Raw genomic sequence first — 16,405 nt, 5'->3', positions numbered from 1 at the left:
AATCGTCGAGAAAACAGAAAATACTTGAATAAATCGGAAAAAAATGCCGGTACAAGTTGGTTTGTCTAAGTTTAAAATTTCAAGCACTACTGTCACTAGGTTACTTATTGTAAGTTTATAAAATTTGAAGTGTTTAATGATTATTTATGAAATTTTAGTTGTAAGTTTGAAATTAAAAATTGTATAAGAATTTCTCCAACTCAAATTTTTTTTTCCTTAAAAACAGGTTTAACCGGTATGAAAACGGAAAATACGGTGTAAAAAACGTGTGTTAAAATGTTATTTAGAAGAAAAAAACTGAAATATTAATTTTAGAAAAACGGTAATCACAGGTGTGAAAACGGTTATAACGGGTCTAAATAATGCCATTTTTTCCTATTTATCGGTGTTATTTAGGTAAACGTGTTGGTGAACCTCACGGGCACGGTATATGGGCGTGAGCGTTATAACGGACGTTTTTTCGGAAAAAACGGCCGTTTTTCAAACCTTGATTTCTACTACCAAAGTAATAAGATTCGGATTTGTAACAATCAAAATATATCTCAAGAGAACCATTAGGCGTTACCAATCTCACAGAACTAATCGATCGAATAAATACCATTCTAGTTGGATCCAAGCCGATCAAAGTTTGTGCCACAAAGATATGAGAAACCAATAAGAAATTTGTGCCACAAAGATATGAGAAACCAATAAGAAATCTTCTTCGTCTTAAAATCTTCTTTAATCTTCAATTAAACCTGCACAACACCACTTGAATCTCTTGTGGTCAATCACGCATAGAACGGAGTCTGTTAACAATAGATTAACACAAAATGTCTTTAGATCTAAAAACAGTTCTAAAGATCCCGTAGATACATCGATCTAGTTTGAGTGAATCTTATATCAGAAGAGAAGATTTGTAGCGCCCCAATTTCCTAATCTGAGTTTAAGACACTAATTCATACTTAAGGTGCTAAGAACAGTAATAAGGGTCCGAAACACTGAAGTTGTAAACAAAAGGGAAGGACAAATAAAAACAGCACAAGAGTAAACAGATCTGGACCCAAGATAACTATCTTCAGTACATTACTAACTATTTACATACAAAGAGTTTGAGATAGATAGTTATGCATTATACATTAGTTAGTACATCACTTACACACAAAAGTACATCACTCCCAAGTTCTACCTACACAGATCTGCTCCCAAAAAGTTACCGGCAGTTACCTTTCTATACACAAGTTAAAACCCTTTACTCGACCCAAACGTTAAACTCCCATTCGCCCAAGTCAACTCCACGTACATCAATGTTACCTGTCACTAAAAGGAATTGGAAAGAGTGAGCCAACAAGCCCAATGGATACTTACACTACTCAAAAGTAATCATCAAAGTTGTACTTTAAAAAAGAAAGCAAATTTTCCAAAGGTTAATAACACTTTTAATTCACGTAATTATACAATGATGTACATGGACAAGCTTCTTCTTCAAACAATGTATACACTGGTGTCGACCAATTCCTTACACACCTATTAGTTTATATTGGTGCCAAATTCCACACCTCATAAGCATAAAAGCTGAACTCATGTATATATAAAGGAAAAAGCGTATCCATATACGACAGATGAAAATTCTTATTTCCCAAATCATTCATAAAGGCAAGCAAAACAATTCAGGTCCTTTCCGAGTAATGGAAAGGCTAAAGAAATCAACAGAGTTTTCGAGAATCAATTTTAAAACAAAGCATGAATTTGTTAAAGTACATAATCAGAGTTTGAAAAGGGTCATCAATGGTTATAGAAGAGTAATGTAAGTTCCCACCTCAAACCTTAAACGTCGTAGCCCGCCTATCGAAACCAAAGGCACCTTAATCACACAGAAGTTAAGTTAGAGAAACAAAACAATGCCTTTTGACAAAAGATACTAATATAGCATTACTAAAGACGACTCCAAACATTATCAGTAGGACTAATGCTAATTCCATACGTAAATATGTTTAATTGTTGAAGAATATGACTTCCCAAAAGAGCAAAACAGAAGTTACTGAAACTGACATGGCTCAAAATGTTCTAATCGAACTGGATACTTACTACCATGCTGGATTTCTCATTTAGAGGTTCATATTGATTAAGGAATAGTTCCCTATCCAGTTCAACATCTAACATGCCCATCATCAGTCCAAAACAAACCAAAACTATATAAGAAGAATCTAACATAGCAAGTTTAATTCATCTCATCTAACTTTCCTCTAGAGCCCAAGTTCCATGATGATTCGTAGATTTATAATATCAACTCTTTATCAAAATCTTAACACTATATTATCACAGTAAACTGGCTACCCAAAAACAAGCTCAAATGAAATCCCTAGATCACTTCAGACAGGGATTGACAAAAATTATAGATTAATAGGGTTCGTACAGTCATACAATAAGCTATTCGCGTTAGTTCGCAAGGTTGAACAATTCTCAGCAAGGTTGAAAGAACACCTGACAGTACATACACAATTCTGAAGTATTGCTGTGTATTTCAGTTCAACCAATTTCCATATCAAATCCAAAATTTACGGTATCATGATGTAGCACAATACATCTAATTCAAACCCTAGCATAGCTCTATCCCAAAACATGAATCAGCAGAAAGAAATTGTAAAAAAAAAAAAAAAAAAGCTTCAGAAGAACCCTAAATACTTCATACTAGATTTGATAACAAAATTGATAACCTTTGAGTGATTGATTCATTGGATGAATTGTACAATTTTCAACTATTCGAAAATACGTAAAATCAAGGTTGAATCATACCTCTACTCTTCACTCAGTAAGAACATAAGAAATCCAGTTCTTTTACTCCCAAATTTTCTATCAGTCGCCAAATTTCAGAACTCCAAATACATCACTTTCAATCACTTAGGTTCATAGAATTTCTGGGTAGAAGTTTCCGATGTACACAGTTGAATCTTTTTCCTCATTCTTCTCACCTGAGTCTCTCGTAGTTTCATTTCTGAGTAAATTCTTTCAATAACCAAGAATCAGAATATGTCAGATGGATAAGCCTTAAGGGTGTTACCACAATTCATTCCAAACGTGCCCCTAACAGGAAATGCTACACGAGAGCATGGCATGGACCCTAGGTGCCGAACGGGTAGACTGCCACCTTTCTAGCAAAACAAAGTATGCAATCTAAGTCCAAATCATCTGATTTGTACATTCTTAATAGGTTATTAAGCTAATTTCACATCAATGAACACGAGACAAAAAGCACAAAACTCTGTATCTAAAAATAAGCATTATCAAAACACTGAAAGCTGTACTTTGATTAGTCAATAATCAAAATATAAAAAAAATTGGGTTTCTACAATCACCCTACCTAACAGAACTTTTCGTCCTAGAAAAGAACAATTACGTACATCAGGAAAACAACTCCGGGAAAAGAGCTCGCATATCAGATTCTTTCTCCCTAACGGTGTAGTCAAAGTTAACATTTTGTTGTTATATGCCATGTCTAACTCTGGTTCAGTTGTTACGCTTAGGTTATTAAATGATTGAGTAAATCCAGTGTCTAACAACACATGAACTAGATGATTGAATAATAATATTTTACCTTCAATCACTTGATCGGTCGCCGAGCCATCCCCTTCTACCATTGTATACAACATCTGACTCTCTTACGATGTTTCTTGATTAGAAGTCACTATTGGTTCCATTGCACATACCGCTCCTTGTTGAGCTAACCCAGCTGACGGTTTCTTTGAACAATCTTTCCTAAGATGACCCCATTCACCGCAGTTGTGACATCTGAAGGAACTCGAACCAGCACTTGCTGGTGCAACCGGACGTACTTGCTGGAAGCGCACCAATCTCCCTTGAGGCCCAATTGCATGGACATGTTGTAGGAGGTACTGATGCTGACCCCATTGACCATGGTCTTACTGGTGGTCTGAGAAAGGTCTAATTAGAAGCTAATAACATTGGCCGTTTTGCTGGATCTTACCTTGCTGAAAAAAATTGCGGCCTTTCTCTAATCTGTGTTGTAAGTTGATCCCACATCTCTTTTTCGTAATCAAGAGACCGATTCAAATCATCCTCATATGTCCTGATTCATAAACATGAAAGTTGTGTTCGCATTTCGGGATCCAATTCCTTGATAAATTTCTTCGCTTTAGCCTCATCAGTGGCTATCAACTCTGCTCCATAACGCGATAATATTGTAAATATATCATTATTGAAAAAGCGGGGGTCTAGCAACACCTCCCAATATTTCGCTTAGCAATCTGTATGGACTAACTCCGAAATACTTCGCTAGAGAATCAACTAGACAGTCAGACTCAATCTAGATAAAAGTATCTCAAGGAGTTAATATCTCTCTCTTGATTTGATTTGTACTAAAGCTAAAAACAATAGCGAGTCTTTATCAAATACAAGGAATACTTGGACGGTACCAAAGACCAATGTCCAAGGATCAATCAATATCAATCAACAACCAAAGGTTGGATTTTCAATTGATGATCACGAACGCACAACCTGTATTATTTCAATTATATAAAATATAATGCGGAAAAGAAATAACACAGACACCAGAAATTTTGTTAACGAGGAAACCGCAAATGCAGAAAAACCCCGGGACCTAGTCCAGATTGAATACACATTGTATTAAGCCGCTACAGACACTAGGCTACTGCAAAATAACTTCGGACTGGACTATAGTCGAACCCTAATCAGTCTCCCACCGATCCAAGGTACAGTTGTACTCCTACGCCTCTGATCCCAGCAGGATACTGCGCACTTGATTCCCTTAGCTGATCTCACCCACAACCAAGAGTTGCTGTAACCCAAAATCACAAACTTGATAATAAACAGATCTATCTCACACAAAAAATTCTATAAAGGGATAAATCTGTCTCCCACAGATAAACCCTAGGTTTTGTTCCGACTTTTGATATAAAATCAAGGTGAACATGAACCAATTGATAATCCGGTCTTATATTCCCGAAGAACAGCCTAGATTAATCAATCACCTCTCTACAATCCTTCCTGACTACACAAGCGGATTGTCGAGGAATCACAAACAGTGAGACGAAGATGTTTGTGACTTCTTTATCTTGCCTATCGGAGAACTCTCACGATCTCAAGTCAATCAATCGATTTTACTCATATGATAGAAGATGCAATATCAGATTACACAACTACGATAAAGTAGTATCGGTCTGACTTCACAATCCCAATGAAGTCTTTAAGTCGTTAACCTGATTTTAGAGAAGAAAATCAAAGGTTAATGGAGATCGACTGTAGCGGGCACACTAGTAGCACACATATGTGTGGGGATTAGTTTTGCACACTTCTATATGTCTCCTGTATATAGTCTTCAAATCAGGGTTTTGCCTTAGTTACAAAGCAATCCTTATTCACCGTTAGATGAAAACCTGATTTAGATTCAAGCTAATATTTCTCAACCGTTAGATCGAAAACTTAGCTTGTCACACACACTTTGGTAGATGTTTACTGGGTTCGTGAAAACCATGCCCAAACGTGTACGTGTTTGTTGGTTCAACATAGTAATCCAAAAGGTTAACCATATGAGCATTTCATATTAACCTTGTTCTTCTTCACCATAACTAGTTCAATTGACTCAAATGAACTAGTTAAAGAGTTGTTCAATTTCTATGAGATCTTATGTAACTACACAAGACATAATTGAAACAAAGATGATTCGATTCGATTGAATCGGCTCATGAACATTATAGCCACGGTTTGCATAAAGCATTCCTTAGTAATTTAATGTTTCATGTTCAGAGCACATCTTTAGATCATAACCTCTTAAGTTCACAAACAAGTTCGCGGACTTAAGTTAATCGGTTGAGTTTTCCAAACTCAGCAGAAATTCTCGGAAAGAGAACTTCCGACAGTTCGCGGACTGAGCACACAAACGAGTTTTGGAAAATACAGCAGAAATTCTCGGTCGAGAACTTCCGACAATTCGCGGACTTGGAAAGCCAATTTCACAATCCTCCCGATTTCTCTTGATCAACAAAGTTCGAAAACTTCGGTTCAAGGAATACATGGTTATGTAATATAAACTCTCATTTCAATTATTGAGACATTCTCAGAGGACGTTATGTAGCCGTTATTCACAGACCGATTCACGTCAGAGCAATTCTTAAAGTGATTGAAACTTTTCATGACTTTCGTCACTAGGTGAAGATAAACTTGATCAAAGCGAAACGCTTTACAAACACACGATTTCGAGATAAAAGATAACAAATGAATGCTCAGTTTGAAATATCAAATGTGTATGATCTAGTCTATATAGCATACGACTTTTGTCTCATAAGAAGTAGGAGATAGAAGAGATAGACTTTTGAGTGATAAATAAGTTCAAGTCTCCACATACCTTTTTGTTGATGAAGTTCCACGATTCCTCGTATAGATCTTCGTCGTTGTATGATGAAACGCCATGAAGTCCTTGAGCTTAACTACACTTTTCTATCCTAGTCCGAGACTTAGCTATGTAGGCTAGAAATCAAGACTTATAGTTTTGATCACCAACATTGACAAACATGCTTGAGATAGAAACGCATGCGAGGTTGACCGATCTATGCTCTAACGGTCTCCCCCTTTGTCAATTTTAGTGACAAAACTATTAAGTACATATGGAATACAAAAAAGATAAACTTTAGAGGCTCCTGTTCCATAGTCTAATCTTCAACGTTCCTTGAAATCTTCGTCCTTCCAAGTACTCCAATGATCCCAAAGGTTGTAAGTTTAGCACCATCGTTGTTGAAGATCCGTAGCTATAACTATGAGAGAAATCGAGATTCTCGATCATTATTATACAGTGTCATAGTATTATTATATAACATCAAAGTCCAATTATATCACGACTTTAACAATAATACTACGGTGATATGTGTCACTCCCCCTTAGTCAATACTCCTTCTCGATCATGGAAACCACTCCCCCTTACACAATGATCCAAAAACCATATGTATTTGTAGTGTGAACTACAAAATTTCTCCCCCTTTTTGTCAATAAAATTGGCAAAGGTACAATAATGGGATCATAATGAAATTTCCACAAGAGACATTTCATGACCAAAAGAAAAAATACATATCAACTTAATTTAGATGCAATCTAATAGCCGAAGCTAACAACATTCATCAAGGAGTTTTAAGATACAAGATAACCCCTATAAAATTCCACAGCCGCACTCCCCTCAAGATATTACCATTAAGCACAAGTTCAAAAGAACTCTCCCCATTTGATGTCATTCCCGAAAGAACAACAAGAGCGACCTTAATTTCGAAAGAAAAGAAGGATTTTTATTGGACACCAAAAACCATAGGAATGATTTTCTATATCCAAAGCTCAACCAAATTAACCACAAGTAAACCCATGATTAATTAAATTGGAATGCGCAACTAAATCAAACCACAAAAGTGATCAATTTAATTGAAAGTGCTCAACATAAGTAAAATCACGGAGCTATGACTAAGTCAATCACACGGAGATGACTAACTTAACCGTTCAAATACTCAACATAAGGAAAACCTTACAGAATATATGACTACATTAACCAAAGAACATGATTGTGTAGCCTCTCATATACTCAACACAAGAACTTGTGGAATATATGAAAACTCAACTAGATTAATTACAAGAGAACCTATAATTAATCTAATTGGAATACAAACAACCAAACTAATCACCGAAGTAATCAATTTAATTATTTTGGGCTCAACATAAAAGAACTTATGGAACCCCGACTAAGTTCATCATAGAATATGACAACCTTAATCGTACATGTACTCGACATAAGAAATAAAACTTATGGAGTACTAACTAAATAACCAAACTGGTTGATTAATTTAGTTCCTAATGCTCGACATATAGCATCTTATGGAACAACTAACAAAGCCAAGGTAAATCGACTTAGTTGTAACACGGTAAAACATAATAAAATGGATCAATGAAGATCAATACCGTGGATAACATACAAGGATCTATTCTATTTTCCATCATAACGACATAATAGACTTTATCCTTGTTCAACAAAAGATTTTATCTTATTTTCCATCAAATACATGATTGCATAGGCATAACTTTTGTATATGCCAAAAGTCCATTCGTCCTTTCATCAATACGAATACCGATTCATGAACGACTTTACTTTTGACTGCAATATGGGACCTTCAAGTTCACGGACGTAAACAATACATATCCCATAAAAATATTGCAATATCACAAACCATTAAAATACTGCAATAAACATCATCCTCCAAATATTTTTAGAATTTAAATACCAATAAACCTAAAAAATAACATAAGAAGATGAAAACAAAAAAAGCTATGTATAGTCACAATCATCGCTATTCAAAGCACTAGTTATTCTTCCAACTAATCCAAGAAGAAGACATCCTAGGCGATAATGCCTTTGAGAAATTCAGCATCATTCCCGAACTCCTTGTTGTCAACATCCATTGGAACATACGATTCACGAAGATAGGAGTTTATATCAACGAACTGTCTTGGCTGATTATGTCGTACCAAGGCTCTCTGAATTTCTAAGAACTTTGACACAAAAGCCTTTATTTCACGAATCTCCTTTCTTACTTCCTTCAACTCATCAAGAACACCGGAAAACTTCTGAGAGTTAGAAGGCACAACCCTGGGATTTCTTGTATTCCTTCTTTTTCTTTTCAGGGACTTAGAAACAGGAGATTTTTTTCCTTGATTGAAGATTAACAATCATGTTGACATCATTTCCATCTGGCATGGTGCTTTGAGAACAGTTATAGACAACTGGATTTGTGTAATTGAATCACTTAACTCAACAAGCAATCTTATATAGGATGTCAAAAAGGAAAAAGGAATGTAGGGTTCGAAACCTATTGACAGGTTCGTATACGCCCAACTCTAAAATCCTATAAGAGTAGAATTATCGATAATAACCCTTTATTTTATTTGATAGACAGAAAATAACAAATCTAAGAAAAGAAGGAAAAACTTTACTGAAGCCTGAATCAGCACTCAATCTTGTCTCTTTTTCGATCAGGCACATGAGACAAGATTTTCCCAACAACACAATCAGGTTGTGTTGCGATGAACAATGATTTGTCCATATTTTTCCTCAAGGGAGGAATCTTCAGACTTCTGTCTATCAAAACGATTCGATCATACTTTCTTTTCAAATGGTCTTACTCTAGCCCTGGAAACCAACTTCTTAGACGAAGATAAGGTCCTACATACCTCGACGGTCTTCTGAGCAAGTTTCAGTTTCCTTGCTAATCGATCTGCTTTTTTTGAAGTTTGCTAGCGTGCCTTATTTGGTGCTTGTAATTGTAACACCTTGATAGTTCGCGTCCCTTCATCGAACAAAACGAGCATGTCAAACTTGGATAGTATTCAGGCATCTGAGATGTGCAAGCAGCTAGACATACAGTAGATCCTGAAACATTACTGACAGGGTTTCCAGTTAGAGAATCTTCCAGCTTATTGGGTTTCCTTCTTCTCCGAACCCATTGAGGTTGATATATGTATTGCTACAAGTATCAAAATCGATGTTTTCACCAAGGATACCTACACTTGATTTCCTATCTTCATCGGAATCATAGGTTTCAGACATTTCATCAAGTGTTACAGCTAGACCTTTGTTCCCAGTGTATTTTCTACGATTTGGTCATTCATTAGCAAAATGGCCAAAACCCTTACACTTAAAGCACTGAGGCATGTCCTCGTCATCAGCCTCGTCAGCATCCCTGTTTTAGGAGGTACGGGACCGTGAGGTTTGTCTGATGACCTAGGTTTGTTTCTTGAAAACCGTTTACTTCTCTTCAACAGAAGATCCCTAAACTATCTTGTGATCAAGGAGACCGACTTTTCAAGGTATTCATCTGAAAAATCATTCTCAGACTGATCATCCTCAGAGACATGAACACTTTTACCTTTGGCAAGTAATTTAGTGATCTTCTGTGCTTTAAAGGCAACATCCTTACCGACTTTGGATGTATGCTCATGGTCAAAGTTCTTTAGCTTCCCAACCAAGGTGTTTCTAGAAAGATTATTGAGGGTATTCCCCTCAACGATGTCATGCTTCTTAGACTCGTATCTAGATGGCAGCAATCTGAGAATTTTCATCACAATGTCCTTTTCAGGAATAGTCTTACCCAATGCAAAAGATGCATTAACAATTTCAGACACTTTGTGATTAAACTCATCAAATGTTTCTTCATCCGCCATACGAAGGTTCTCCCAATCGGAATTAAGGTTTTGAACCCTAGCTTCCTTTTCACTGGAGTTTCCTTCAAATACGGTTTCTAAGATATCCCAAGCATCTTTAGACCTAGTGCAATTAGACACATGGTTCTGAAGACTTGGGGCAATGGAATGTATGATAGCATTTAACCCTTAAGAATTCTGCTTTGCAGCAAGAATCTCAGCAGCATTATATTCACCAATATTCTTGGGAACAGTTCTGTCTCCAGCTGCAACAACGGGCGCATCATAATCATTCACCACATATACCCATGATTGAAAATCACATGATTGAAGAAAAGCTCGCATAACAATTTTCCACCATAAGTAATTGAAGCCATCGAAGACTGGTGGTACGTTAATAGAGATAACACCTCTGTCCATAGAGTCAGATCGCTACAAACACAGACTGATGAGGTCTTAAACGTGTTTGCCTGCTCTGACACCAATTGAAAAAGCGGGGGTCTAACAACACCACCCAATATTTCGCTTAGAAATCTGTATGGACTAACTAGAGAATCAACTAGACAGTCAGACTCAATCTAGATAAAAGTATCTCAAGGAGTTAATATCTCTCTCTTGATTTGATTTTTACTCAAGCTAAAAACAATAGCAAGTCTTTATCAAATGCAAGGAATACTTGGACGGTACCAAAGACCAATGTCCAAGGATCAATCAATATCAATCAACAACCAAAGGTTGGATTTCCAATTGATGATCACGAACGCACAACCTGTATTATTTCAATTATATAAATATAATGTGGAAAAGAAATAACACAGACACCAGAAATTTTGTTAACGAGGAAACCGCAAATGCAGAAAAACCCCGGGACTTAGTCCAGATTGAACACACAATGTATTAAGCCGCTACAGACACTAGCCTACTGCAAACTAACTTCGGACTGGACTATAGTTGAATCCAAATCAGTCTCCCACCGATCCAAGGTACAGTTGTACTCCTACGCCTATGATCCCAGCAGGATACTGCACACTTGATTCCCTTAGATGATCTCACCCAAAACCAAGAGTTGATGTAACCCAAAATCACAGACTTGATAATAAACAGATCTGTCTCACACAGAAAAGTCTATAAAAGGATAAATATGTATCCCACAGATAAACCCTAGGTTTTGTTTCGTATTTTGATATAAAATCAAGGTGAACAGGAACCAATTGATAATCCGGTCTTATATTCCCGAAGAACAGCCTAGATTAATCAATCACCTCTCTACAATCCTTCCTGACTACACAAGCGGATTGTCGAGGAATCACAAACAGTGAGACGAAGATGTTTGTGACTTCTTTATCTTTCCTACCGGAGAACTCTCACGATCTCAAGTCAATCAATCGATTGTACTCGTACGATAGAAGATGCAAGATCAGATCACACAACTACGATAAAGTAGTATCGGTCTGGCTTCACAATCCCAATGAAGTTTTTAAGTCGTTAACCTAATTTTAGAGAATAAAATCAAAGGTTAATGGAGATCGACTCTAGCGGGCGCACTAGTAGCACAGAGACGTGTGGGGATTAGTTTTGCACAATGCCAGTGTCTCTTTTATATAGTCTTCAAATCAGGGTTTTGCCTTAGTTACAAAGCAATCCTTATTCACCGTTAGATGAAAACCTGATTAGATTCAAGCTAATATTTCTCAACCGTTAGATCGAAAACTTAGCTTGTCATACACACTTGGGTAGACGTTTAATGGGTTCGTGAAAACCATGCCCAAATGCGTACGTGTATGTTGGTTCAACATAGTAACCCAAAAGGTTAACCATATGAGTATTTCATATTAACCTTGTTCTTCTTCACCATAACTAGTTCAATTGACTCAAATGAACTAGTTAAAGAGATGTTCAATTGCTATGAGATCTTATGTAACCACACAAGACACAATTGAAACAAAGATGATTCGATTCGATTGAATCGGCTCATGAACATTATAGCCACGGTTTGTATAAAGCATTCCTTAGTAATTTAATGTTTCATGTTCAGAGCACATCTTTAGATCATAACCTCTTAAGTTCACAAACAAGTTCGCGGACTTAAGTTAGTCGGTTGAGTTTTCCAAACTCAGCAGAAATTCTCGGAAAGAGAACTTCCACCAGTTCACGGACTGGGTTCGCGAACTGAGTTTGCGGACTTAGCACACAAACGATTTTGGAAAATCCAGCAGAAATTCTTGGTCGAGAACTTCCGACAGTTCGCGGACTTGGCAAGCCAATGCCACAATCCTCCCGATTTCTCTTGATCAACAAAGTTCGCAAAATTCAGTTCAAGGAATACATGGTTATGTAATCTAAACTCTCATTTCAATCATTGAGACATTCTCAGAGGACGCTATGCAGCCGTTATTCACAGACCGATTCGCGTCAGAGCAATTCTCAAAGTGATTGAAACTTTTCATGACTTTCGTCACTAGGTGAAGATAAACTTGATCAAAGAGAAACGCTTTACCAACACACGATTTCGAGATAAAAGATAAGGAATGAATGCTCAGCTCGAAATATCAAATGTGTATGATCTAGTCTATATAGCATACAACTTTTGTCTCATAAGAAGTAGGAGATAGAAGAGATAGACTTTTGAGTGATAGATAAGTTCAAGTCTCCACATACCTTTTTGTTGATGAAGTTCCACGGTTCCTTATATAGATCTTCGTCGTTGTATGATGAATCGCCATGAAGTCCTTGAGCTCAATTACACTTTTCTATCCTAATCCGAGACTTAGCTATGTTGGCTAGAAATCAAGACTTATAGTTTTGATCACTAATATTGACAAACATGCTTGAGATAGCAACGCATGCGAGGTTGACCGAGCTATGCTCTAACAATTATATGCACTAACGGACATACCACCCTTCGTTAAGGACATGAACTCATAAATTTTCTATCTCTTGCTGCATCAGGTACATACTTGTCTATGAACAAATCCTTAAACCTATTCCAGGTCATTGTTCCACCTTCCACTTTCATTACTGCATTCCACCAATCCCGTGATGGTCCTCGAAATTTGAAGGTAACCAAATTAACCCTAGTACCTTTATCATTGGATACATGTTCCAAAACATGTTCTGCATTTTGCAACCATTCTTCCGCTTTCTCGGGATCTGGAGGACTGCCACTGAATACCTCTGGAGAGAGTTTTAGATACTGCTAAAGTAACTGTCCAGATTGATTTTGATTTCGTGCCAACATAATCATATCCTCTTGGTTTGAAGTCTGACTTGTACTCCCCGAGTTAGGCAAAATTCCAAGCCTTTCTTCCAATAACAGTTGGTGTTTCCTCATGTCTGCCATTGACTTCATTAATATCTCCACATTACTACTCTCAATTTGCTGACTAGATCCACCCTCCAAATTCTGATTTTCAGTATCGTTTGCCATTCTCTGTCACCACAACAAGAACATAAATCTTAATATCTAAAACTTTACAAGACATATTATAAGCACACTACTCACAAACATCAGCAAACAATCACTACTATACACAGTATGATTTTTATTCCTGATGTCTTTTAGATTCTAGCTTTTACTAAATGCCCATATAAGATCTACTAATGGGCTCTGATACCAACTTTGTAGCGCCCCAATTTCCTAATCTGAGCTTAAGACACTAATTCATACTTAAGGTGCTAAGAACAGTAATAAGGGTCCAAAACACTGAAGTTGTAAACAAAAGGTAAGGACAAATAAAAACAGCACAAGAGTAAACAGATCTGGACCCAAGATAGCTATCTTCAGTATATTACTAACTATTTACATACAAAGAGTCTGAGATAGATAGTTATGCATTATACATTAGTTAGTACATCACTTACACACAAAAGTACATCACTCCCAAGTTCTACCTACACAGATCTGCTCCCAAAAAGTTACCGGCAGTTACCTTTCTATACACAAGTTAAAACCCTTTACTCGACCCAAATGTTAAACTCCCATTCGCCCAAGTCAACTCCACTTACATCAATGTTACCTGTCACTAAAAGAAGATGGAAAGAGTGAGCTAACAAGCCCAATGGATACTTACACTACTCAAAAGTAATCATCAAAGTTGTACTTTAAAAAAGAATGCAAATTTTCCAAAGGTTAATAACACCTTTAATTCACGTAATTATACAATCATGTACATGGACAAGCTTCTTCTTAAAACAATGTATATACTGGTGTCGACCAATTCCTTACACACCTATTAGTTTATATTGGTGCCAAATTCCACACCTCATAAGCATAAAAGCTGAATTCATGTAGATATAAAGGAACAAGCGTATCCATATACGACAGATGGAAATTCTTATTTCCCAAATCATTCATAAAGGCAAGAAAAACAATTCAGATCCTTTCCGAGTAATGGAAAGGCTAAAGAAATCAACAGAGTTTTCGAGAATCAATTTTAAACAAAGCATGAGTTTGTTAAAGTGCATAATCAGAGTTTGAAAAGGGTCATCAATGGTTATAGAAGAGTAATGTAAGTTCCCACCTCAAACCTTAAACATCGTAGCCCGCCTATCGAAACCAAAGGCACCTTAATCACACAGAAATTAAGTTAGAGAAACAAAACAATGCCTTTTGACAAAAGATACTAATATAGCATTACTAAAGACGACTCCAAACATTATCAGTAGAACTAATGCTAATTTCATATGTAAATATGTTTAACTGTTGAAGAATATGACTGCCCAAAAGAGCAAAACAGAAGTTACTGAAACTGACATGGCTGAAAGTGTTCTAATCGAACTGGATATTTACTACCATGTTGGAGTTCTCATTTATAGGTTCATATTGAGGAATAATCCCCTATCCAGTTCAATATCTAACATGCCCATCATCGGTCCAAAACAAACCAAAACTATATAAGAAGAATCTGACATAGCAAGTTTAATTTATCTCATCTAACTTTCCTCTAGAGCCCAAGTTCCATGATGATTCGTAGATTTATAATATCAACTCTCTATCAAAATCTTAACACTATATTATCATAGTAAACTGGCTACCAAAAAACAAGCTCAAATGAAATCCCTAGATCACTTCAGACAGGGATTGACAAAAATTATAGATTAATAGGGTTTATAGAGTCATATAATAATCTATTTGCGTTAGTTCGCAAGGTTGAACAATTCTCAACAAGGTTGAAAGAACACCTGACAGTACATACACAATTCTGAAGTATTGTTGTGTATTTCAGTTCAACCAATTTCCATATCAAATCCAAAATTTTCGGTATCATGTTGTAGCACAGTATATCTAATTCAAACCCTAGCATAGATCTATCCCAAAACATGAATTAGCTGAAAGAAATTGTAAAAATAAATAAATAAAAACATAACTTCAGAAGAACTCTAAATACTTCATACTAGATTTGATAACAAAATTGATAACCTTTGAGTGATTGATTCATTGGATGAATTATATAATTTTCAACTGTTCGAAAATATGTAAAATCAAGGTTGAATCATACCTCTACTCTTCACTCAGTAACAACATAAGAAATCTAGTTCTTTTACTCCCAAATTTTCTATCAATCGCCAAATTTCAGAATTCTAAATACATCACTTTCAATCACTTAGGTTCATAGAATTTCTGGGTAGAAGTTTTCGGTGCACACAGTTGAATCTTTTTCCTTCTTCTTCTCACCTGAGTATCTCGTAGTTTCCTTTCTGAGTAAATTCTTTCAATAACCAAGAACCAGAATATCTCAGATGGATAAGCCTTAAGGGTGTTACCACAATTCATTCCAAACGTGCCCCTAACAGGAAATGCTACACGAGAGCATGACATGGACCCTAGGTGTCGAAGGGGTAGACTGCCACCTTTCTAGCAAAACAAAGTATGCAATCTAAGTCCAAATCATCTGATTTGTACATTCTTAATAGGTTACAAAGCTAATTTCACATCAATGAACACGAGACAAAAAGCACAAAACTCTGTATCTGAAAATAAGCATTATCAAAACATTCAAAGATGTACTTTGATTAGTCAATAATCAAAATATAAAAAAAATGGATTTCTACAAGATTCTCAAGAATAAACAAAGTAGGTGCAATCAAAGTTTCAAAAACTGTTAGTCAATCAAATCAATTGAAAATTAATAACACTGCAATTATCTAGTTTCCCACCAATGGTACTCGTAGAGCTTCTTGAGCCCACATAAGTCTTTAAACGAGCGGTCATAAGAGATTT

The 16,405-nt window shown here is 36.3% G+C and overlaps 2 long non-coding RNA genes across 3 annotated transcripts; both read right to left on the bottom strand.

Annotated features, from left to right (window-relative positions):
• Positions 1 to 1,010: 1,010 nt before the first annotated feature.
• Positions 1,011 to 3,024, bottom strand: LOC113332716. 2 transcript variants are annotated; one of them, XR_003351679.1, is made up of 3 exons: positions 2,776 to 3,024; positions 1,799 to 1,843; positions 1,011 to 1,299 (listed from the first exon to the last, which is right to left on the bottom strand). It is a non-coding gene; the product is annotated as an uncharacterized LOC113332716 (long non-coding RNA). The 2 variants fall into 2 exon arrangements; XR_003351678.1 differs by having other exon boundaries at positions 1,011 to 1,293; positions 2,776 to 3,022.
• A 10,921-nt stretch (positions 3,025 to 13,945) lies between these two features.
• On the bottom strand, positions 13,946 to 15,872 carry LOC113332718. The gene is made up of 3 exons (XR_003351680.1): positions 15,684 to 15,872; positions 14,706 to 14,750; positions 13,946 to 14,207 (listed from the first exon to the last, which is right to left on the bottom strand). It is a non-coding gene; the product is annotated as an uncharacterized LOC113332718 (long non-coding RNA).
• Between the last annotated feature and the right edge of the window lie 533 nt (positions 15,873 to 16,405).

Source organism: Papaver somniferum, unplaced genomic scaffold (genome assembly GCF_003573695.1).
Source record: "Papaver somniferum cultivar HN1 unplaced genomic scaffold, ASM357369v1 unplaced-scaffold_132, whole genome shotgun sequence".
Taxonomy (NCBI): domain Eukaryota; kingdom Viridiplantae; phylum Streptophyta; class Magnoliopsida; order Ranunculales; family Papaveraceae; genus Papaver; species Papaver somniferum.
Note: the sequence above shows the minus strand (reverse complement) of the source record. Positions and strands in the feature narration are given on the sequence as shown.